This window comes from Sturnus vulgaris, chromosome 2, assembly GCF_052056855.1.
Source record: "Sturnus vulgaris isolate bStuVul1 chromosome 2, bStuVul1.hap1, whole genome shotgun sequence".
Taxonomy (NCBI): domain Eukaryota; kingdom Metazoa; phylum Chordata; class Aves; order Passeriformes; family Sturnidae; genus Sturnus; species Sturnus vulgaris.
This window is the reverse complement of record NC_142244.1, coordinates 2,707,726-2,732,578: the sequence shown is the minus strand read 5'-3', so window position 1 is coordinate 2,732,578 and position 24,853 is coordinate 2,707,726. Positions and strand designations below refer to the sequence as shown.

The 24,853-nt window shown below is 40.5% G+C and overlaps 1 protein-coding gene across 20 annotated transcripts in view; it reads right to left on the bottom strand.

The window, feature by feature from the left end:
* The window catches only part of BBX (BBX high mobility group box domain containing), a 132,291-nt gene that overhangs the window by 81,492 nt on the left and 25,946 nt on the right, over window positions 1-24,853 (bottom strand). The window lies entirely within an intron of this gene.

The window sequence follows — 24,853 nt, the reverse complement described above, 5'->3', positions numbered from 1 at the left end:
GGGTTTTTCTAAATTGCCCCTGTAAGCTTCTAAAAGCAACTAGAGTGGTTACCTCTATTTTCACACCTTGTGATTAACCAGATTATAAAAGGTAATCTAAATGATGGGCACAAGATATTAAAAAATATCTATGTACACACACCTTCAATTTAGCATTAAGAAATTATTTTACCCCCAAACATGCTGTTTCAGTATCAGTCAACAGCTTTGCAGTCTCTTCTTTACTGTACAAAAATAAATAAAATCTCAGAACTGTTTTTCTAACAAGTTGTCTCCAACTTTTATTGGATTGACTCCCAACAGAAGTCCTAAAGTAGAAAAAAAAAGTGAAAAACTTACACCTTAGGCAGTCTCAGAATCTGGAAAAGCACAGAAATATGTACAAATAAGACGCTGAAAAATATTTTTCTAGTTAGTTCAGACAAGGCTTGTTTTTCAGAAGGTCTACATTTACCCACATTGTTGTGTGCATTTTACAAGACTGTATGCATATCCTCTATCAAGCTTTCCATTAACGCCATCCATAGCGACAGCAGTAGGATTAACCCATATACAGAAAGGTTACAATCAACATAAATGACAAGAAAAGAAAAATATCCTTCTCCAAATATATTTGTATCTATATACATTTTCAGTGTATCAGCTCTGGCAGAGTCAATGGTCTTACTGAAAACCACCTGAACAAGATTTCTCTTCCAAACTAATTGGAAGGAACATAGGAACTTTCACAGTGAGGCTTGCTTTCTTCACAATCCTTTCTCCAGTCCAATTTAGTTTCAAAATGGGAAGCACTGCATTTAAATTCAAGAAATTAAAGATATACTAGGTATGATTGCAAGTCCACAAAGATGCATTTAAAACTAGACTTACAAGAGCTGCTTTCAGGTAAAAATAATTCTAGTTGGTTTTGTTGTTTCACCTCAGGAATACAGCATTAAAACTATACTATGGTACCACATTTTACAAACAAATTACATAAACTTATTATAAATGTGTAGATTTGTGTTGCTTTGGGATATTTGACAATTTTGATCAGAGTGTGCCCTCAGTACATTTATATTTCTACCCTTCCTCTTCAGGTTCATGGAAATTAGGCAGAAGAAACAAAAGCTCAACTTTCAAGGCAGCCCTCACATAAATTCGGGTGCAACAACATGGGAATATGGTGGGATGGGAGCATCATCTTAGAGTGGATCAAGTAGCAGTCTGCTGGCAGTTAGTCCATATGCTTACACAGGTCCTCATGGATTTCCCAGAAGCTTTTCCCATTTAGATGTATGAAAACAGATCTGTTCGGATGCTGGTTAGTGTCTTTTGCAAAGACAGCTGTATGAGGAAAATCTTCCTAATACAGGAATCTTTAAGGAAGTGTACCTGTCAACAGGCTTTACCATCTTCCCCAATTCTGGATCTTACGTAAGGAAGTTTGTTATGCTTGGTGCTGCAGTCACATTGACTTTTCCTGTAAAAAGTGAGAGGCCATGGAAGACTGAACACAGTACTAGAGGTGTTCAAAGGGTTCTACTCCATTATCTATCTATCTAGTTGGCAACCCAGGACATACATCCTATTCCAGCTTTCTGAAAAACAGGAAACACCACCTATTAACTATCCGGTGAGGAGTCACAGTAATGCAGTACAATAAGGAGCATTAGGTGACAGGTAGGGATTATTATCCCCAATGCCAAGTCATATATTTGTTTCTGTACTATACAGCAGAGATGAGCTTTAAATTCACTGCAGAAGTAGCTATTTATGATGTAAAAATTAATTCCTTAGGTACTCAAAATTAGTTGTACCACTACAGCAAGCGGCCAGTTACAAACCACTTGAAAACAAATCAAACTTATTACGGGTAAAAAACATGCCCATTTTTCTTAGGAAGTTTTGATGACTTAGGTACCTACTTGCTTTGTGCAATCACTCAGAGGTGCAAGTATTTATATTAATATGTGGTAACTGAAAGTGTCTTCTGTAAGCGTCTGTAAGTACTTTCTCCCCACCTCATAAAAGGCATTTACAGATACCACAGAGCTGTTTTTTAAACAACATTATTAACTGGAATGCTGACAGAAAACTGAAACCACCTGAAACGGCTGAAGCACAGCATTGTTTCCCCCTCCATCAATATCACACACAGACCAACTCAACCACTATCATCCATCGGCTCTGCATCTATTCCTCAGCATGAGTTCCAACACCATGAGCATCCCCAGCATATTAAAGAAAATGGGATAATCATGACTGCCTTGGGAGATTGATGCAGCAGCTGGTCACGACCCTGACAACGATTTTAGTAATTATTGCTTTTTTATTAAAAAGCTTTTTGTTTTTACTCTGAAATAAAGTCAAACTGCTTAGAAACGGATGCAGTTTCCCAAAATCTGTCCTTTAGTACCTGTGAGCATGTAAGAAGGACTGGAGTGCCCATGATGTTTTCATGGGCTGACAAATATGCCAATGGAGTCCCATCCTTCTAGATCAGTACCTGGACAGTAGTCAGACCACCAGGACGGTCAATAGCCTGGGGGAAGGAAAGTGAATGCCACTCTTGCAGCAGTGCATTTACACCCTGCCTCCCTGCTTCCTGTTGTCACCAAACACTCGAGTGTTAATATCTGGGCTCCAATTCAAATACACAAGTCAGCCCTGAGGTCAACAGAAGGGAGCTTTGGAGAGAAGTTATGCCTACATGTATATATTCTCAAGATCAAGACTTAAGAGCTGTGGCCTTTGAGCTCCCACTTGCTGCAGCACTCCTGAAGACTTTGTGAAACTTTGGTGAGATGAGTTGCACATAGAAGTCCCTTGCCAGACAAGCTGACCCTTTTTGTTTTAGGATCTGACTTTCAGCAAAAGGTACAAGCCAAAAATAATATTATTAGTAGTAATATTATAAAAAATATAAAAACTAGGGATGAAGAATTAATTAGTTTTGCCTTGAGAAAAAAAAATCTGGAAAGTAAACTTTTTTTCCCTGACACAGCCTCTGATTAAGAGCAGAAAGTAAGGGAAAGCTGGCTATAAAAATCCTGATTTTACAGAGGCTGCTCCAGAGGAGTAGAGTCAGAGGGGAGCAAAGCACACTCTTAAGTATCACATCCTGGTGTGCAGCCAGAAGATAGATAAGCAGAAGCCAAAACACAGCATGCCAGGAGTTGCCTAAAGGTAACTCTAACAGGCGTAAGTGTCAAAGTGGTTCCAAAAATCCACCAGGAGAAACTACCTTTGTTCTATGGGGCCAATCACAGGTAGCAAATCACACAGCTGGGCAAGTTGTTATCACTGCAGCTCAAATGGAAATTGATTAACTTTTCTTCAGAGGTGTGCACTGAAGAATACAAACCTGCACATTAACACCAGGCAGGGTCATGAAGGTTCTTTGGTGATTTTTGTAGTGAAGAACAGTATTTCTGTCCTAAAATGAGGTGGTAATACCCAAACCCTTTCCCTAAAACACACTTTGAGTTACACTGTGCTCCAAGCACATTGCATGGCAATGTGCTTGTATCGTCTCATAATTAACTGTAATTAATATACCATCATTTCCAGACTTAAATGTAGTTAACCATTAACTCGCATTTGTAGACTGTATTTGCTGAACAGCATGATATTTTCCTTCATTCCTCAATGCTATGTAATCATGGAGTTACAGACCTTATCAGAATGCTCAACTAAACAGTTTTTGTGGGGGTGGAAAGAAAAGCCACAAATATCTTGTTGTTATTTAAACTTTTTAAAATAAAAATGACAGTTTTTCATAAAATTATAACTGAAAATGAAATAATTGAATGTGGGACTGCTCCTTTACTCCAAATCCCAATTTCAGTCCTTGTGCCTACATTTGCATAGGAAAAAGTAGCACCAAGACAATTCTTCAAATTTCCACTTGGATTTCCTTGCTATGCCTGATCTGTGTATGTACATGTCTATTAGACAAAATAAGAGCATACTTTGAGTCTCCAACTTAGCATAAATATAATTTAGTTGGTTCTTTCATAATAAATGTATTGTTACCATTTTTAAAGCATTTGCAGCAATATTCAGTTGTGAAAAAATAATATAACAACAATACAATGTAAAGAACACTATTCAGTATTTTTTACCCATTCTAGCAGTACAGATAGTCAGCAGCAGAACATCAAGGACGACTGGAAAACCACTGTATACACAAAATTATGCATATTCAATTGCTAGCTGTTTGGGTTTTTTTTTTTCTTTTTTGCAGGAGGGGTTGGTTTTGTTGTGCAGGGTTTTTTTTAGGTTTAGGTTAGGTTTTTTTAAAAATTTGTGATTAATAGCACCGAACAGGTTTCTACAATCACATCTATGGATGTTGCTCTGTAGTCTACCACAAACTGAAGTGCTACAGATCTCTACCAAATTAAAGCAAGTGCTTGATGCAGAAAGGTATCACAAGATAAACGGAGACAACCTATCAATCACCTAGATGTAATGGCTACTATAAACAAATAAACTTCCAGCAGTGTATTGGAAGTCTGGTTTATTGCTTCTTTACAACTGGAAGGGACAAACAGTAACACTTCAGAAATCCAAAATAAGTTTCAACTAGTTACCATCAGCATCCCACTTTCACACTGGATCTGCCCATCTCAGGCTATAAAAGCTCTGCCACAGATAGTTCATCTCTTTGGAGACTTGATCTACAACTTTCAGCTGCTCTAGAAGGGCTTGGCCAGTGTGAAATGTGTCTCTAGTACCACCTCACGTAGAGTTTCTGCCACAACTCAGTTAGGGAACCAAGCTCTATTAAATAAACACAGATTCTTTATACCCCCTTTAATGCACATGCAAAAAATTATGTGTCATCTTATCCAGCACGATGCACTGGCACAAGCCATAAATGGATCGTTTAGTTGCACATTACCTGGAAATACAATGCTGGAAAGGAGACACACTGAGATTATGACTGATTTCAGAGGATTCCAAATAAACCAGAGAAATTAGCACAGGTATCATCCTAAAATGAGGTATTAGTACTAACAACTGCAATTTAAGCATTTCAGCAGTCTTTTTCCATAGTTTCCTGTTCCAAGAGCGAGGTAAAGAAGATGGCAGGAGTTCATCACCAGGGCTGGGAGGACACTTGTGCAGCACCGGGTGCCCTATGCAGCTGGTACACAATGCACTGGAACAGGCTTTGACGCCAAATCCAATTCTCAGCAGTACAAAAAGCATTCTTCTCAAAGCAGCTTTGGGAGGATGAAGAAATCTAATCCTAGAGGGAACCCTGGTGCCCATGTACAATAGAAATCCTACCCACAACAAAACAATTTTCTGGATGCACATCAAAGAATATACCCTCTTCAGAGCGAACACTAAATACACCCGAATCACAACTGTGTCAATATTGGCACTAGAAAATGAAACCTGACTTCTAAACTGATGCTGGGAATGACTCCAGGTGACAGAAACTTCACGAGAGCACTAGTGCAATGCTCCCTGTGCTTCAGATGATGGCAATACAGGTATAAACTTTTACAGAATACAATGTTATGGTATGAAGATATCGCGAGGTTTTGCAGGACAAATTAAGTTTTAGGAGCTCCTGTTTTAAGACACATTCAGTTTACAGTTATGTAATTCAATGTGTGAATGAAAAACTTTCAGCAGTCCTCAACAGTATTTCAAATTCCCAGTTAAATCCTGCTTCATAATCAAATGCTTGCATTTGAGGTGAAAATAGGAGTGGGTAAGAAATACCTGAAGCTTTCCTTCTTAACGCTAAATGCAGTAACTTGCTTAAGTAAAATTGCCATACGACCTTGCCTCAAATAAAATTCTCATCATTCAGAAGTTTCTCAGATTCTGAGAGTTTGAATTTCGGTTTTCTTTTTTTTTTCTTCCCTAAATGAACACAATGCAATGCTCATTATCTGCCTCTGCCTGACCATTCTCAGTACTCCCTTCCCAGTGTCTTTCTACAACAAGACATAACATTGTGAAGTATGCCTATTAACTATTCTGAACATTGACTTATGCTAAGGGCTGGGACAAAGAAATATCAAAGGGACTGGCTATTCCATCACCAGATCAGTCAGTGAACAGGGCAGGCAGGCAAGTACACCAGCAGTCTGCAGGGAAACATCAGTACCTTGCTCAGCCTTTTCCCCGCTGCCTGACTCAGCTCAGCCACTTCAGAGAGGAAGCTGAACATAAAATACGCCACCATCCCTTGTGCTCCCAACTGCTGCAGCAGCCCAGCTAATTCCTGAAATGCCAGGTTCGCTCGGACCTCATAACCTGTATGTCCCAGCACGTCACTCGGGGCCCAGGAGAAGAGGGACAAGGCAGAGGCTGGGGGAGATAGGACCCACACACGTGCACACACATGAACGCCTCTCCCTTTACACAGCTCTAAATAAAACTAAGCTGCTCATGCCATTTCCACTGCCAGCTTAGCTCAAGCATGGTAAATTTCCAATTCAGCTCATTCACCTCACTTTGATCCATGCTACACATGCTGCCTTCTATTCATATCTACAACCAACACTGACAGCAGCAGAAAAAGCATAAAACCAACAATAAAACACTTTTCAGAGTGAAAATCTAATGGGAACTACAGGATTAGATATTTTTCCATTAATTTTTTCTTTACATTTTATTAGCCTGATCTTAACATGGTGCAGCAGAGTTTTATTTCTCTTGCAGCACATAGGAGATCAATGCACTGGACACATCCAAACCAAGTTAAAATAGACAGCCATTAGCTTTGCTCCTCGCCTTGCCCCGATTCTTTCTTCTTGGCCTTTCAATTAAACCATGCAAGGCATCTCCTTAGAACTACAGCTTTTAAATAAATAGATAAAAACATGGAAATCTCAGAAAGCAAGTTAAACAGAACACTTAGTGTAACAAAATAATGACACAGCAACAAGACAGATGGAAATGATTTAATCAAATGCCAAAACCCAGTTTCTTTTTTCAGTATTTCTCCTCATCAATTCTGTCATGGTTTATTTACAAATGATTAGTCTAAATTAAAGGTTATGCAGTTTCTCTTTAGACCACTATAAAATTGCTGTATCACAGCTTTTAAACACAATCTCAAAAACAGGGTCTTGGGGCAGAAAACAAAGGAAGAAGGAAGAGAAGGATGCCTGTGCGTATGTGTTAAGGTATGCGTATTTGGAAAGCAAGAGACAAGGTATATTTGCATACATTCATACAAAACTGTATTACATACATATCCTACATGCATAAATAGAAAGTAACTGAAAATCTCATAGAATAGCTGCTTTTATGTGTTTGTGACAAATCCAAAGAAGTAAACCCCAATATACCACTGGGTAAAAATAACCCTCAAAAGAAACATGGTTTGGGCCAAGAAAATTCTAGTCAAAGACTGAATCCAGAACTGCATTTTTGGAAGCTAATTCAGAAGAACTTTGGACTTACCAACAGGTCTTATGTATTTAAGAGAGAAAAAACTTCAGCTGAAGAAAACTTCCAAACAAGACACTGTTACTGTGCATTAAGTTTAAAAATAAGATCAGTAGTATGCTTACCACAAACACTGAAGCACTCAGACTTCACAGCTTCAAAGAATACTATAAAACCTTTACAGATCAAGCCATAGATCAGGGTCAAGTCTTATTGCTACAAAATTCTTGGCTTACAAAAACAGTTTTGAATTTAAAAACATCAGCCACAGCATTATTGTTTTATCCAGCACATATACTTTCCACCAGGAACTGGTCACATTTAATGGCAACTACTGATTCATTATTACATCTCAGAAATAAAAACAGATGTGAGGAAACACATGGAGCAACATCAGAACCACCTCATCACCTAATTACCTTGATAAAGGGACTACACACTTTGTACAGACCTTGGCAGATACATGTTTATGAAACTAAAGCATTGTCTGCACTCTCTCTAAATGACAGGAAGATTATTTAATCCTGAGCATCATAAGGCGAGTGGACCCTCTACATAAGCAATGAAATTGGTAGCAAGTTTGTGGGAATTCTGTCTAGGACTTAACTTCAGTAGAGTCTGCTTACATTTTTCCCAGCCTAATAGGATTTGTCTTGCCCACTTACAAGATGAAGAGGCAAAGGTAAGTATTATGTTGCTGCTGGTTTGGGTGTTCAGTGAGTTTTCTTTACAAGAAAGCTTGCAAAGAGCCAGAGCCCCTCAAACCCAGGCATCACTTGCAGTCTAGTCAACAAGTAGTACAACTTGTAAAATTAGCTTCTTCACATGTTCACTGCTGCATTGAATCCAGCCTAAGGACCTTTGTTTTGAAAATGCAAACTTATTAACAAACATCCCAAATTAGTGATCTGTAGAGTTTTATTACCCTGAACTACTTCAACTCAAACTAAACACAACTTCCATCAGTTGAGCGATATATAACCTGTTTATTTTGGTGTACCTCTCTCAGAACGGACCCAGAACAATCCCTCCATCCTACACCAGCTCTTCAGACTTTTTTCAGCTCTGAGTTTATCCACCAGCAGGCTGAAGGAGTCATCTAGTGGCCACAAACAATTCCTGCAGCCTCACCAGCTTCTGTAGTCCAGCTGCCAGGGCAAGAAAAGGTTTTTTACCCCTTAAAGCACACAAGCACTGACAAAGTCCACTGCAGGTCCAGTATCTCAACTGTGACACAGTCCTTGCAGCCTTGATCATGATCCTCCCTGTTGATGCTCCTTAGGGTGCCCTAGGTTTCAGTTTCCCACTTCCAGCCCATGTCTTGGCTAAAAACAAGTTCTCTCCTTAAACATGCCTGGGAGGACACATGGCTTTGTCATTTCTGACCCTTGTGCAGCTGCCTGTTCCTCTTCAGGGGCGGGCAAATCTTTTCTGAGCAACTCTGCTACCCCTGGGAAGCACCAGTTCAGGTGACATGGATTAAACTGCTAAGCAGCAGCAGGGCAAGCCAAGGGATCTTCCTTGGCCCACATCCCTCCTCTGCCACAAACCCGCTGTGTAGGCTTGGACAAAGCACATGGGTACTCAGGTACGGTCTCTCAGCCACGGGAGAACCATCTACCTAGTAACATGCAAAAGAGAGAACCAGAATAGATTACACAGGTATCTGAAGTATGAGTTAAAATAACACTTTGACAAACAGTATTAACATCTATAAAAATCTTACTAAGCTCCATAAATATTTCTAATGTGCTATCAGTTCTCTGTACAACCCCTCCAGCCGGGTACACTCCAGAAATTTAAGCGCATAATTTTATATGAAAACATCAAATATTCACTCTTCAAATGAATGACCATTTCAGCTATGTAAAAAAGTGAAAAACTAGTACTGATTTTTCGTATCAACACCTTCATTGTAAAACAAACTCATATCCATTCCTTTTACTCTGTGTTAATCTGTGTTACCTGTTGAGTGACTGAACTACAAGGCAATTAGGTGAGATTGTCTTAAGCTTTTTTTTTGTTCCTGGAAATCACTTTGCTGCCACACTAATGCCAGACCCTGGAAGAACATGTTGCTACTCCTCCTTCACAGACTAGCTATTTGCATATTTTCTCTTTGAATGTTTGCACTGTTGATCAGAGGTGAGTCTAATACACTGAGCATCAGGTGTAAATCATCACACACACACAACTTCCACACCATTTTATAACAGGTCTCCTGCCATGCGGTTTAACATCCCCTAACTTAATCCCAGCAGCAGCAGCTTCCCCTCCCCACTCCCAAAATAAGGAACCATAGGTTCTCCAGACCTTTCAAGGAAACCAAAAGACTTCCTTAAATTCATAATTAACCTCCCTTGATTCAGAGCTTCTACCTGCCCCAACTACCTCAGTCACAAAGGTGTCACCTAGCTTTTTCCATCAATCCTATACATCATTCAGGTAAAGCAAGTGAAATATTTATTTTTGCTATAAAATGCAAATTATCATTTGGTATGGTTAAAAAGCTCCAAACTATTTCAAGCTACAGTTGAAGGTGGAAAGCAGTGATATCACAACTACACAAAGACGTGAAAGAAAGAAAAATGATCCTTGCAAGTCCTAATGTCAGAATTAAACAGAGAAGATTCCTTCAAAATGGTGAGGGCATGAGCAGCAGCTAAGTGATGTTTAAAGCTCTGATCCCAGCAGGCAACACCTCCACCTTGCTTCACCTGTCTAACAAATTAAGTGTTGCTTAGATTTGCCCTACGTGGAGGACCTGCAGAAAGACTGACTCTAAAGCACATTTATTTCTCTAAGATGGGGAACACCTTATCCTTTTAGGTCAGTAAATCACCAAGAGCTATTTCTTGCTACTCATTGCTCAGTGGTCTAGTCACAGAGGTATCTGGAAGTGAGAAAACAGTTCTGCAGCACTCAGAGGTTTGTACAGGCACTCTCCAGATCTATTTCTCTAGTTCTTAAACAGGCCTAATTTATGTTGTCAATAAAAATAGTATCAATAGTTTGCAGCCTTAACTGGCCAGAATCATATGAAACATAAGGCCTCTCTTAAGACTTTATCTAACATTGACTTTATTTGAATTTTTATTTATACATGAATTTAACTCACTCTAATTTTATTTCTTTTTCTATGTATTTTAAAAATAAGATGCTCTTTGGTAACTACAGTGAAAGAGTGGGTTCAGTATTGGTCTAAAACAGCATGCCAAAAAAAGGCACTGATGAAATGAGTACCAGACAGTACCACAGGTCTACTCTTGTCTGCTGTGTTAGGCCAACTCTCATTGCCTTGTCTCATGTTTTCAGTGAGCTGCAAGAGTGAATGGGGATCAGGAATAGTCATGAAAGCTCATTTTATCCTGTTACTACAGGAAAGATGTACATACTTTTTCTATTACATACAAATACTTATGTGTTTACATGGGTAGGTATCTATACATAACTTTTCTGCAGGTACATGCAAGATAAAAGCAAACACCACACAGTAGGCCTGTTTTGTAAAGGCAACATGCAATAAACAAAATTAGCAGCAAACTTGAAAACACAAGAAATTGCAAAATACCACAGCCACTCTTTAAGCCCCTCCCTCTGTGCATTAAAATTAAAATGGGAAGCTCCTTCTGAACCTTCTACTACTTCTTAATACGCAGAGCAGCCAAAGCATGGTACTTGGTACAAAACATGTACTTTGTTAGTGCTGCAAACACCTAGGTTGGCATACTTCGTTTTGCTAAATAGTTTATGATATTGACCAGGCATCGATCACCCCAAAAGACAGCCATGTGATGCCTTTTCTTGAGGTCTTATCACAGACTACCTCAGAACTTTGGTTAGCTGGGTAGCTGCCTGCCCCCTTGCTCCCCACCAGGTTTGACAAAGGGAGCATATTAAGCTCCTTAATCATTTTCAAGAGATGACACAATGTTCAAGAATTAATTATTTCTAGGTATAAATCAAGGAGGCTGGCCATCTTAAAACAAACGCATCACTGACTGAAGCCTAAGCACCTCTACAGCCTCTATTTACACTTTAATCACTCAGCAGAAATGTGCTAAAGAGTTATCAGTCAGCTGAAGATGTCCTTCCCTAAGGACCTGCTGGACAAGCTGAAATACCTCTTAGAACTGCCAAGAGCAAAGGATTCATCTGCTTTTATGTGCATTTGTCAACTCACACTGCAAAAAATTTAGTCACAAGCAACAGTGTAAACTGATGATAATACTTAGAGTATATTCATTCCTTATGAAAGCTCACCCAGAAAGTACCTATTTTTCCTCTGCCTAACCACCACTTCAACACATCAATTTGGATTCCTTGTCTCACTAGAGATCCACCAGAAAGCAGATTTCAGTACCTGCAGCAAACATTTCCAGGTGCAGATTCAGGATTCACAGAGCAGTGAGTCAAGTCAGACATTCAGTGAAAGCCCAGCCTCTAATTCAGAAAATGACTACCAGAGTCTTATTCCTGTGATCATTTTGAATAAACCACGAGCACTGCTATGGATGGGAAGGCCTCAGTCATGTTGTTAGAATATGCCATTGGTTTTGTTCACATGGGGCCTGGCTAGCTGCCTGTCTTATTAGAGCCTTGAAAGGAGAAGGAAATACCTGACATCTAGTACTTCTTTACTGCTCCTGACTAGCAAGAACCTGCTTTTTGAGTGAGTTCCACCAAAATTCTGCTTACTGAGATTTTGTCAATGCACAATAGGCCCATGTGCATGTTGCCTGCATCTTTACCCAAAAAACTTCCAGGTGTTTATACACCTGATTGCTACTTCCAAGCTACTCCATACATTAACAAGCTCTGAGGGGCAGCATCAGTTAAAAAAAGAAAGGAATTTAGTAAAGTTTGGAACAGTCACAGCTACATTACTACAATTTTAAAACACCCTTATAGATTCTCGTAGCTAGCTGGGAACAGGAAACCTCAAATTATTTTCATTTCTACTGACAGTTTAATTTTTAAATTAGTTTGGGGAAAGTATTTTGTTTAATATCTGCATAAAGATACCCCTTCTGATCTCAGAAAAAGCACTTTACTGTACAGTAGTGAACTAAGAGATAAAAAGGGGTGGATACATTTGGAGTAGCTTTCCCCTGCAGCAGATCCTGCTCATCTTCAGCTGAAATGCACAGGTTTTTCTGGCAGCATCTTCTGCAGCTGCTTTTGAAAAAAGAAGTATTACAAAAGCCATGCCTTTCCATACTCAAGTTTCACATTTAAAGAATCTCAGATGCTGCCAGGGTTTCAATTCAAGCTAGCTGGCCATCAGGGAAGGCTGTCCCAAAGCAGCACATGACCCCAGCTCCCTACAAAGTCCCTCCACTGCTGTGACTGTGCTTCCCAGCATCATCCCACACAGAAGTCCAAGGAGAACGGTCCAAGCTGCTGCTATTACACCACGTCCATGAGGAGGGTGCACACAGCACTGTCAGAAGGTGCCGCAACAGGGGCAGCACCCCTGTGTCCTCACCAGCAGAAGCTGTGTTCTTACAGAGCCATGGTCATGGCACAGAGGCATCAATTCTCGAGGATTTAAGGTCCCTTGGATTGTGCCATAACTTAGCTACCAAAGAAAGCATTATTTTTGTGGTTTACTCTTAATAAGTACCTTCTCCATTTAGAGCAAAAAGAGAGAATCTTATTTTCCCCTCTGAAAGATACAATCAAACCAAGTTGACAACTTTTTATTTTTTGTTGCATTTGTGTTTCTAGGTCATTATTTCAGTCCTTTTGGCTTTAAAAAAGCTGTGCAAGCTTGACAGGGATACTAAAATAAATTTTCTTTCTCATTCTGAAACCATTATTCCTCTTGTTACTCTCCCAAAAATAAAAACTTTGGTTTGTATAAAGTTTTCATTAAACAGTATAATTTTGCAGCTTAAGGTACCCTAAAATATTACTCAAAAATCTGAAGACTCATTATGCCACATTTTTCTATAGTTTTCAGTTTACTTTCATAGGGCAAGTGAAAGAGCAGAGACGACATTTTCAGCTCCAAACTCCACCATCTCAGCAATTTCCAAGCAAAGTAAACATTGATCCTTCTATCCCTTGTAAAAATCCACTAGCATGGATTTCTGTACTTGCATGAAGTCTCACAGAAAGTAACAAGGCCCCAGACAAAATGCACAGGTCTACATTAGCAAATCCCAGAACAGGAACTTTACCTTGGGATGCAACATTCAACTTCCCTAGCCAAAACACAGCCCCAGTGAATGTATGCTGAATACCTTTTGTTGGTTTTGCCAGCATCTAACACACGACAAAAACTTGAAAACAAAAACTTCCTCAACTCCACAAACCACACTCGAGCAACTAATATCACCCTGCCATTTAAAAAACAAACAAAAAAATATCAGAATATTATGTAGAGAAACGTACTTTTTTTTTACAAACTACTTGAGGAGAAGCTATCTGCTCTTTTTCAGGTAGTCTACCACTAGTGAAAATCTCAAGAATAACTGATGAAATTAACACTTTACAACATCAACATCGGAAAGGATCATAGGAGAAAGATAAAAAACAACATTATAATTAAAGATGTTATCTTCAGCATCAGTAACTAATTAATGCTATCTGCTCTGGAAACTTTCCAGACTACAAAATCATGTTTAAAAAACACATCTAAGTCCCTAGTAGAAGAAATAGACAGCACTGCTCTATTTCTGGAGATACATCCTCCTCCTCTTGCACTTTACTTAGCCTGCCCTTAAGGCTCTAGCTTGACAAGCAGCAAGCATAGGCCAGCTCTGAAACCAAAACGAGTCTTGTCCCCTGTCCTGCTTTCTACTATGCATTCCTGAACTCCTTTTTAAGGGGCAACAGTGCTGTTCACTTCTTAAGTCTGATTCACAACACATTAGCTGATCCACCAAGTAGTGGCCAGTTCTATCTTTAATCAGAAAGAGTTAACCTAATCAAAACCACTAATTTTAGCTATGATCATTCCTCCATTATGCAACAAAATTTGTTCAATATACAATGTCTGAGAGTTGGACTTTGAGTAATAATGCTGCCATTTAAATATAGTGATTCACTATTACTTCTGTAAAATGTGTCTTATTCCACTTCTTTGTCAGGGAGATGTAATTCAAATAATGTCTGTATCTTCCATCTATGATGAAGATGGGGTCAATATTACACATGATGAAGGTGAAAAAAAATACTTTGGGAGCCATTCCCTTCATGTTTCTCTTCATGCCTACAAATACAGAGCGCTTATTAGTACCCTTGTGATCTCTCCAATGAGGAAGTATCCAGCTTCCAAACATAACTTTGCATCCCCCTTTGGTGGATTCCAAGATACGTTAACCAATTTCTACAAGCTAAGAGAAAACTAGGTTGCCAAAGTATGACAGAGAAGCAAGAAAATCAGTTATAAGAACCAAATGTAGAGCCACTGGTAGGAAGCCTTTATTGATACAGGCTGGATTTTTTACAGCAGCCTCCTATCAATTATAACTGAAATGTTGAAAATAGGTACAAACTGAATAAAACAGCACAAAGGTTCAATGGCTGTTGGCTTGATGTTTCACATTATGCCAAGGTACTCAGTGCTACAGAGTTTCTTTCTGGCAGAATGCAAGTAAAAAGGCAGTAACTTTGGCAAATAAGGGTTGATGCTTGGGCACACATAGGAAATACAATTGCATCTCTAGCATAAGCACATTTACCACGCATTTTTTGTGAAGACATTACCACGTATAATTATTTTTAGATTCAACACACTGAAGCAAACGGGCTTGTGTTGTCTTTTTAACACACTGATAAAATGTGCACAGTACATAAAATATCTTTAGCTACTGTTTTATCCCTCAGAGTAATGACATATCACAGGGTTAATTTCTTGAGCACAAGTCCATACCAAGAAGTAGATTTAGCAGCAATGAATTTAGAGACTGCATAGAGGTAAAACCATGCAGTGTAGTATACCTAGCACATGAAAACAAATACAAAAGATGCAAGGCCACATACGACTTGAAATTTTATTATTACTTCCTAAACAATGCTCCTCCACCAATACTCAAGTAGATGCCACAGACTGGGCTATAAAGGTGGTTGGTTGTTTTTATTTTGGTCTTACACCTTTACCTGCAAAGCTGTTCAACTGCAAGCAGTGAGCCAGTAATACAACACCCCTATGACTTCTACTTGCCCTGAAACTTGAAGAATCACAGAAGCGTAAAATCACAGAATGGTTGGGGTTGGAAGGGACCTTGAAGATCATCTGTGTCTGACCCCTCTGCCACAGGCAGGGACACCTTCAACTAGATCATATTCCTCAGAGCTCCATTCAACCTGCTCTTGAACACCTCCAGGGATGGGTCAGCATCTCAGAGCAATCTGTTCCAGTGGCTCATCACCATCACAGTGAAGAATTTCTTCCTAATATCTAATCTGTACCTACCTTTCTTCAGCTTAAGGCCATGCTCCCTTGTTCTATCATTACATGCCCTTGTAAAAAGTTGCCAGACTTCTTGAAAGCCCCTTTAAAGTATAAGGCTGCTGAAAAGCACAGCTAACTTCCACCAAGGAAAAATGGCAAGTCAGTAATAACCAAAAATACTACCAGAAATTAATCTGCAATTTCTAATTTACTGTATCGCTCTCATTTTTCACCAAAATGCATCAGAATTTAAAATGTTTTTCCAGAATGGCTTTCAGCAAAGCTACTGGAGAACTTCACTGTAAGATCTAATAAATGGTTCCATGTCTTTTATTTTATAGAACAATCAATAAATTAAACTTGTCAGAACAGAAAACAGCTACTCAAATCACACAGTCTTGTCTGGATCAAGAGCAAAAGCAATTCTGGTTAGGCCTCAGATGATTCTGATCAAGACTTTTGATTAGTTACTACTGTCCCCTGTCACCTGGGGAATATCTCAGACCTGTGGCAGTGCCCTGTAGCTGTGATGGCAGCATCCAGCACCAGGCTGGCCCACCACAGCTGCATGTTTGAGTGGCTTCTCACTAAGAGTCCTCTGCAAAAATCACTCAGGGCATCATGGCCAGGGCAAACCAAGTCATCCCATTCATCTGACTGTAATAAAAACACAGCTAAAGCAGAATATGACAACACAAGGTATTTGTGTAACCTACCATCAGTTACAGATTAGTAATTTCAGAACTTTATTTGAGGGAATGCAGAGAATGGTGCTCATCTGTTAAAGCTGAAAATTGATTAATAAACCTGTGATATTTACATTCTTCGCTCTGTAAAGAAAAATAACTTTAAAAATCTAAAGCAACAATGTAAGAAGACACTTTTTCGTAGAAGTTGCCCATCTGTTTCACCTGAGATTATTCCAAACACTGTTTTCTTTCAACCAACCTGGCTTCCTTTCTGAGGGACGCTAGCAACTGTAAAAAGTATTTTTTCTTTTGCTTTTCATGTCCGTGATTTTATTTCCGTGTTATAACACCACACTGCTCCCTCAAATACATCATGCTGTTCTAGATCCACAGTTATTACTAAACCACTGTAAAGTCTCTTCTCTTGCATTACTCAATCCATGCAGAAGTTCTGAAACAACATAAGTGGGTTTTTAAAGTTGTTTAGAGTAAACTTTACCTTTATCATCTGTCCTTTATGGCTGTACTTGTGTCATATCTACTTATACTTTTCAATGAGAAAAAAAACAGATAGTTACAAACTATAAACTTTCATTGACTACAGATCTTTGCTACAGCAAAATACATCATTTCCTGAGTATACTCCATTACAGTATTAGTAGGAGCAAAACCATCTAATCAGAGACGGTAACAAGATAATTGCTCGTTTCTTGTTATTGAGCCTGGCTAGACTGTGGCTCCTGGTTCCTCCTCCAAGACCTGCCCGGAGCCAGGCGAGGTCCAAGCGGCACTCACCTCCTCCGCCTCCCGGTCACAGGGCTGGCACAGCGCTGTTTTGGGCACAGCGCTCTGCCATCCTGCCTACAGCTCTGCCGCTCCGCGACCACCGCCACGCCGCTCCTCCAGCCCCCGGCACAGCCCGCAGCCACACGCCGAAGTCCACTCCGCACCGATGGAAATAACTCTTTCGGGGGAGGAGTAACAGCGCTGCTCCGAGGGAAACGAAAAGCAGGAAGCTGATCTCAGCAGCGCGGGGAGCACGGACGGGGCGGAGCAGAGGCACGGAGCGAGGAAAAGTGGAGCAAAGACTCGCTGCTTATAGCTTGGCTCTGGCAGTATGAGCAGCCAGCCCCGCATTACTGAAATACCAGCGCCGGGGCTGACACGGCCGCCAGCACCCCTCGCCCAGGGGCACAGGCCCGCGGCAGCCCCGCGCAGCGCACTCGCCGCACAGGTACCGGCCCTGCACAAGCGGCCCCACAGCCGTCCGCCCTGCTGCCGCCACAGCCCCGGCCCCACAGCGGCCCTGGATGCTCCCCCGCTCGTCCCGGGTGCTTCCCTGCTCGCCCCGGGCCGGGGTGAGGGCTGCCGTGGGCGCCGAGCACGCCGTCACGCGTGAGCCGGTTTGAAAGGGCACGTCCTGCGGGACGCACTCAACGCTCCTGCTCCGCAACTGCGGGAGCTCCTCTGGCCTGCTGAAAGCAACAGATGATGGCATCTTCTCAAAGACTGGGCTGCCGTGTCTAGCGCGTAAATAACTTCTTCTGATGAAGTTTACAAGAAAAAGGGCGGGGGAGGATTCTTTTAGGAAAATAGCTTCAAGAACTGAGAGGCTTATCATGCTAAAACTCAAACCGACTCCAACCTCGACAACAGCATCTCCCACCCTGTAAGAAGTTTCCCTGCCTCCACGAGGCTCCGGTTCCCAAGGGAAGGCAGGCCACGGCAGCTCGCTCCCCTGGGGCTGGCTCCCCTGGTTCTGCTCCTGCAGCAAGGCACACACTGCCCTCCTGGCCTCTGCGACACTCGGGCTGCTGCTTGCCTGTCCCCCACACTCCTCGGCAGCGTTACAAAACCCCACAGAAAACAGTGATATATAACATTCTAAATAAACGTGAGCTTGGAAAAGAAAAGCCAAAACAATACAAGGGAGGATGGACTGACTACCATGAGAGCCATGCGCCAGTGTTTCAAAGTAGTAATTAAAATTCGTAACAGGAAACAGCATGGCAGTGGATCTTGGTAACACTTGCATAGCCAGGATTTGATCTATACCTCTCAGCCAAAGGGAGACAATTTAGGGCTTTTCTAAATGAGGCTGTGAAGGTAAGTAGGAACACTACTTACTAGGTATGGTTTTTACAATTGTCTTGCCCTCTCTTTTAGGTCTCAGTGTTTTGCCCCATTAGTTCTGTATGGCAAGATGCAGAGTGTTTTGTACTGGTGGGTACACGGCAGACAGGGCCAAAATAAAGCAGTAAATCAGTTTAAGGGAAGTACTTACACTGTCAAAAATCTCATCTGATGTCCTCTACATTATACTGACAGAAAGGAATACACAGGCAAGGTGGCCAACCGATTTTATTTTACCACTTCTTTCATATATTTTCTCTTGTCTGCTCAGTATAGCAACCTGTAGCATGTCTAACTCACATTTGGAAGATTCTGTTCCAGATTACAAAACTCAGAAACTTCTAAGAAAGCATTTAATGACTCCTTTTAAATTCATTGTGGCTTGTTCACTTTTTGACACTGTTTCAAAGTATGTCCTATACTCAGTCTGCAGACAAATCCAGACTGAGCTAGAAACATAATCACACCTCTCTCCTGGCCTCTCTCCAAAGCCTGTGGCCGTCGTTTCCAAGAGCGGACAGACAGGACCCGTGCCTTTGTCCCAAGGCTTCCAGTTCACAGCGTGCCTGTGGTGACTGCAGCTACACTGAATCCTCAGGCTGTAAGCTGAAGGTCACTGATGCAGACATACATCCCTATCTACAGCTCCTCCGATGGAGCAGTCAGCTCCGAACGAGCGATGCAAAGCCTCATTGCAGCAGGATCTTCAGGTGCTGCAGCAACATCACAATAGCCACAAGGAGACTGAAGGCAGCCCAAATCTCAGCGTGCAGGCTAGGCCAGCCAGCATATGAGCAGCAGCACACCACATCCTATTTTCCTTAATATCAATGCCATTTCTGCACTAGTGTCCCTGTAGTTTGGCAGCTTTAACCCTTTTCAGTCATAAACTGAGACACTAGTTTCACTCCCACGAGTACTTAATTATTCTTTTCGGGGGAAACTATTAGCACTGGAGAGATATACAGCTGCTTCCTTACTAAGGAAACATACAGCTTAGAGCCAGAACTGTATCAAAACTGCAATGTGATTTATACACTTAGCTGAACTGATTTAATGAGCATTTAAACCAAGAAATCACAAAACCTGCATGGAATATGGTGCTGCAGTGGTGTGTGGAGCAACAGCAGACAAGGTGAAAATACAGGTAAGAGCTCATAATAGTAAACAACTTAAGAGAAACAGCAAAGATACTCCCAAAGCTTTTCTGATACAATTATTGTTACATAAATACCTAGGCTTTTCTTCAAATCAAAACCAACACTTGTACTGCGTAACTCACAGCTCTGGGAGTCCACACAACACCCAAGATAAATGAGCTCACAAGCCCACCACCAATCTCAGGCTTATTCTGTGTGTTTCAGAGAAGCTGTTTCCTACCTGCTGTATAGAAGAGATTCTACAGCAATGAGCGCTGTTTTCCCCCTGCTTCTCAATTTGATACTCAGTTTTGAAAGGCCACTTCTTAGTCCTCACCAATACTGGACAGGTATGTGTCGCTACAGTGTCCAGTGCACAGTACAGCCTCCTTCCTCCCCTCTACTTCTTCACTTCAAGTATATAGGTACACCTGAGAGTATTTCACTAGATACAGAAGAGGAGGCTCTAGCACTCCTGACATGATAGACAATTTGTTTCAGCAACTTCAGAAGCAACAGAAGCACTTTTTTTTTTTCCTAGAAGTACTTCAGTAGTAAATAAATATAGTTGACCATTGTTACGAGGTTAACTAACAAATCACTTAAGGCACATCTGTAACAACTAAGGCACATCTTCAGTCTATCTTGACTTGATAACAAAATAAAACTTTCTCACATCTCTTTAAGTAACCTGCTATTATTTATTTTGCAAATGACTTTAAACTATTCTGAAAGACCCTTCTCTACCAGCCCACTGCAATCTTTTATTATTAAAGGCACTTCATCCTTAAGATGACAGGTCATACAAAGAAAAAGCTGGAAAGACAGGCTAAAGTATTGCACTGTTTTCAGTACAAAAAGCTCAATTTCTTTAACCCTGCCTTTCTACGCAAGAAACTTCCTTGAGAAACTAGAGTAGCATCTGCTTGTACTTCAAATAATTACTCTCTGCTCCTTTGTCTCTCGTAAGTCTCCTTGACTGAGGTCAAGAAAAGAACAAGTACATTTTAAAAATCAAAGTTTACCATTTCAGTAGGATTTCACAGCCAGAACTGTTAAAGTCATGTTATACCACCATTCTTCTCAAAGCAAAACAGTTTGTGCTTAACACTACCAAACAGTCAGACTTCTGTCATTATCTTTGCTGACTAGTGTTATTACCCTGTCCAGAGGTCTCCAGCTGCAGTACAGATACAGCAGTACATGAGCAGTTTTTAACACTGCACTCATTGCTTCCTACAGGTCTGCAAAAGGAACTAAGAAGATTAGTCTATCGGTAGGCTTACATTCATTTTTCAGGCATCCATATCATCTACAGGACAATGTTTTAATGTCTTTAAAGTAATTTTGGAGAAGTTGAAAACCCACTACTTTAAATTATGTCAGCTTTCTTATTGCAGAGAGATAGACATTTTTTTAGAGCTTGATCATGGTCAAAAGGGATCATCCTTTAGCTACTAGATAAAAAACTACCTCAGAAGAAGGCGTAAGAAAGGAAGTAGCACGCACTGCAAATGTGGGAATGAACACATTTAGAAGTCCAAGCACTTTCAGTCAAGCAGTTACTGCTTTAAAACTAACTTGATGTTTTGTACTGCTTAAACTACGGTTGTCAAAATCAATTTCTATGTGACAATTTCTCACCTCTCATTCCCTACATTAACGGCAGGTGGAAATTAGGCACCAAACTGCCACTATATTTATTTAAAACAAGCCACGCCAGAGGTAGTTTGATCACACATTTACTCACTCCACCAGTTTGTCTATCTTGTCCTGAACTGACATGACAGGATGACTTCTCCTGGCTTGTTGCTCTGGTACTTTATGAGCATAAGAATTACTTAGTATGTGACCAGGATGGGGAAGATCTGGTCAAAGAAGATAGGGAAAAACTAACACTGAAGAATCTTGCCCAGGTGAAGGTTTTCTCCTGCTTTATAGCAAAGAAATACCACAGCAAACAAAGAAATTAATGAAACGAAGTATCTTTTGAGAGAATGCTTAGAACACTCCAAAACTTAACCTGGAAGTGACCAGCAGTGAAGACATCCAAACAATTCTCCAATCAAATCTGCAATTTCAGTCTACTATTGCAACCCCACCTCCTGTAAAATTCAGACCAGAACTGTCCTCACATATACATAAGAGAATATTGCAGCAATACTAATAAAGTAGCATCTCCACTGAAGCTCCACAGTTTATTCCAATTCCACGAAGAAATACAATTTTGATTACTAAATTTAAACAAAGTCACTATTGACCTCAAAACAGATGCAGTCTCCCAATCCAATGCTTATATAACACCGCAATATCACAGTTAATATAACGCTAAACAGGTACTTTAATTCATAAAACATTCCAGAAAACATTGACAATCTGTGTATTCAGAAAGAGCAGAATCACCATTTTTATGATTCCTGGATTTTAGCACTTCTTAGAAGCTGTATCAAATATTTTCATATATGTACATGTCCCCAGCAGTGCTTTCTGAGCTATGCTGTACATTAACAGCACATTCCCATCACAGAAAGCCACTGCCCTGTTACCTACTGCACACACACACATCTCAAACATCAGAAAAACTTCAGCTACAAACATCATACCTAAATAATGCACGAAATACCCAAACCAAAAATCCTACCAACAAGCAGCATGCTGTCTCTTCTTATCCCTCCCCCACACTGTTATCCCTGAGAAGTTAAATCCCAGTTCTTCACTGCCATAGGTGGAAGATACTCACATACTACATACAATGAATAAAATCTTATCACTGCTGCCCCCTTTTTAGAATTACGAGAACAAGCTACTGACAAATTTACAGACTCTCACAATGTAAACTCACATATTACTTGTAGCAAAAAAACACCAACACATTCCCAGTATCAAAGTGTATTAAAATTAGGGGGGGTTGTCTAGTTTTTACTTTAAGAATAATGACAGCTGTTCTCCACGAGGTTAAAATGCAATCCGAAGTTTTAAAAAGAAACTTCCATTAATATAATCAACTCTATTTTCTAGTTCTATCAGAAACAATTTATTAGGCCATACACTTCTGACTTCCAAAACAACCCAGTTTTCTTCCTAGATGTACTGCTGCAGTATTTTCTAAACATACTCTTAATAGAGGTGCAAAGACTCAAAGAGTAGTTGAAAAGAAAACTATTTCATTCTGCTAATTTGCATCAAGTTTTATAGCTCCTATCCTCCCTCCTCAATGGAAAAGTAATTGTGATAAAACATCAAGCCCAATTAGGAACAGCCACTATACACACAACCATTTATTTGAATATTTTCTATAGAGTATGTGCAATTGTTTTTACCAAATCCTCTAGTGTTTGGGGCCAAATATTGTCATCTTTTCTGCAGGGAAAAAATCCCCACACTCCCTCCAGTTTCACATCTCATTCACTAAGTACTTCATTGAATTCAACCCTTATATATATATATAAAAATATATCTTTCAAATTTAACTTAATGCAAGGAAATGCTGAAAAACCATTACAGCAGCTTGAGTTCTTCTTTCAGGATACATTTGCAATTTTCTTCAGGTTTCAGTATTAGCTTGCACATCAGAAAGCCCAAGTTGGGCACCTACTTGTATATTAAGACAGTGATCAATTGCCATGTGAGACTTGATCACCTGAACTAGAGCTCTGATTTTTGGAGCTTGATCCCACTGATGTCACTTTTGCCAGAATTCTGAAGTTTAGCTTTATTTGGGGATGTAATCTGTGACCTCTAGATTTTCTTTTACATTTAAGATCCAAAAATCTGACAGACTTCTGCGGGCATAGGAAAAAGTTGGAGAACAAAGTGAGCAAGATTCAGAAAACAGGGAAGTGACTTAAAGAAATATATTTTGTCTGCATCTGTGGACAGCTGGCAGCCGCACCAGCCACGGCAGGAGATGAGATCAGTCTCTGTGGCAGCACTGAGTGAGAGGGAGCAAGCATGGAGGAGAGGTCAGGTCCCTGCAGGTGGGTTGCCATCCCATTCCTGGCATATTCAGGTTATATTTTCCTCCATAAACATGCTTGCTGGAAAAGTGAGCAGGGCAGCAAAAGCAGCAGGGAAATAATTTTCATTCAGTTTTACTTAAGAGCAAACCCTGCCTGACCTTTAGCTGTCCTTATGCTGCTTTAACCTACGGCTGCTCTACCACCTCCACAGCCTGCCCTGCCCTCTGGCAGAGGGGGCCCAGGCTCCCACCCTGCCCCAGGGTGCCTGCAGGGGGACATCAGCACACATCATGGTTTTGGAAACAGCTGGCCTGGCACAGCCATCCCTGGGAAGCAGAGCTGCAGGAGGATGGCTGGCCCCAGCCAAGGCCACCACAGCTGTGAGCAAGGACAGAGGACTCCTCCCTGGAAACAAGGAAGAGGGGGGGGGGCTATGCTAGCATGAAAGCACCATATAAATACAGTAGCCAACATGAAAATCCACCAAAAAAAAGGATAGTTGAAAATTCTTATGGATTTCTGAGATGCCACCCAATCTTTAGCTGTTTTGTTTTAATAGCAACTAATTCCTCTGAACACTGCAAACGAACTGAACTCAAGGTGCTTCTGCAAAAGCAAAATTTGCTCACTTAAATAAACAGTGTCATTTCATCTCCAGTAGTAAGTGCTGCTTACTTTTCCTTAAACCAGAGCAAAATACCTACTGTAACATCCCTTGTGATGATGTCTGCTCTTGTCTGAAGACCTGATACCAAAGCCAGATATCAATCAGTGGCTATTACACGGTCTCTTCTAAAAGTTTCTCTATGTTTCGTCTGCATACTATCTAAAACTAAATGAGAAATTTTTCTCATTCAATTTTTTAAAAGGGTGTTATTTTATCCTCTGGTCTGTGGTTTTCTTCACAGTGTTTGTGTGGGACTCAGGGTTAAAAGAAGTTTTTACTATGCAATGCTTCACTTTACTGTAAGAACACAAAACAGATTACCAAAAGTGAAAATTCATATTTTACTTCAAAAATGCAACTCTCCCCCCAAAATAAAAAAATCCCCCAAACTAATTGTTTTTTCTACATTCTAGGTTCACTCACCAGAAGTTAATGCAGTATGCAAAGAGATACTGCAC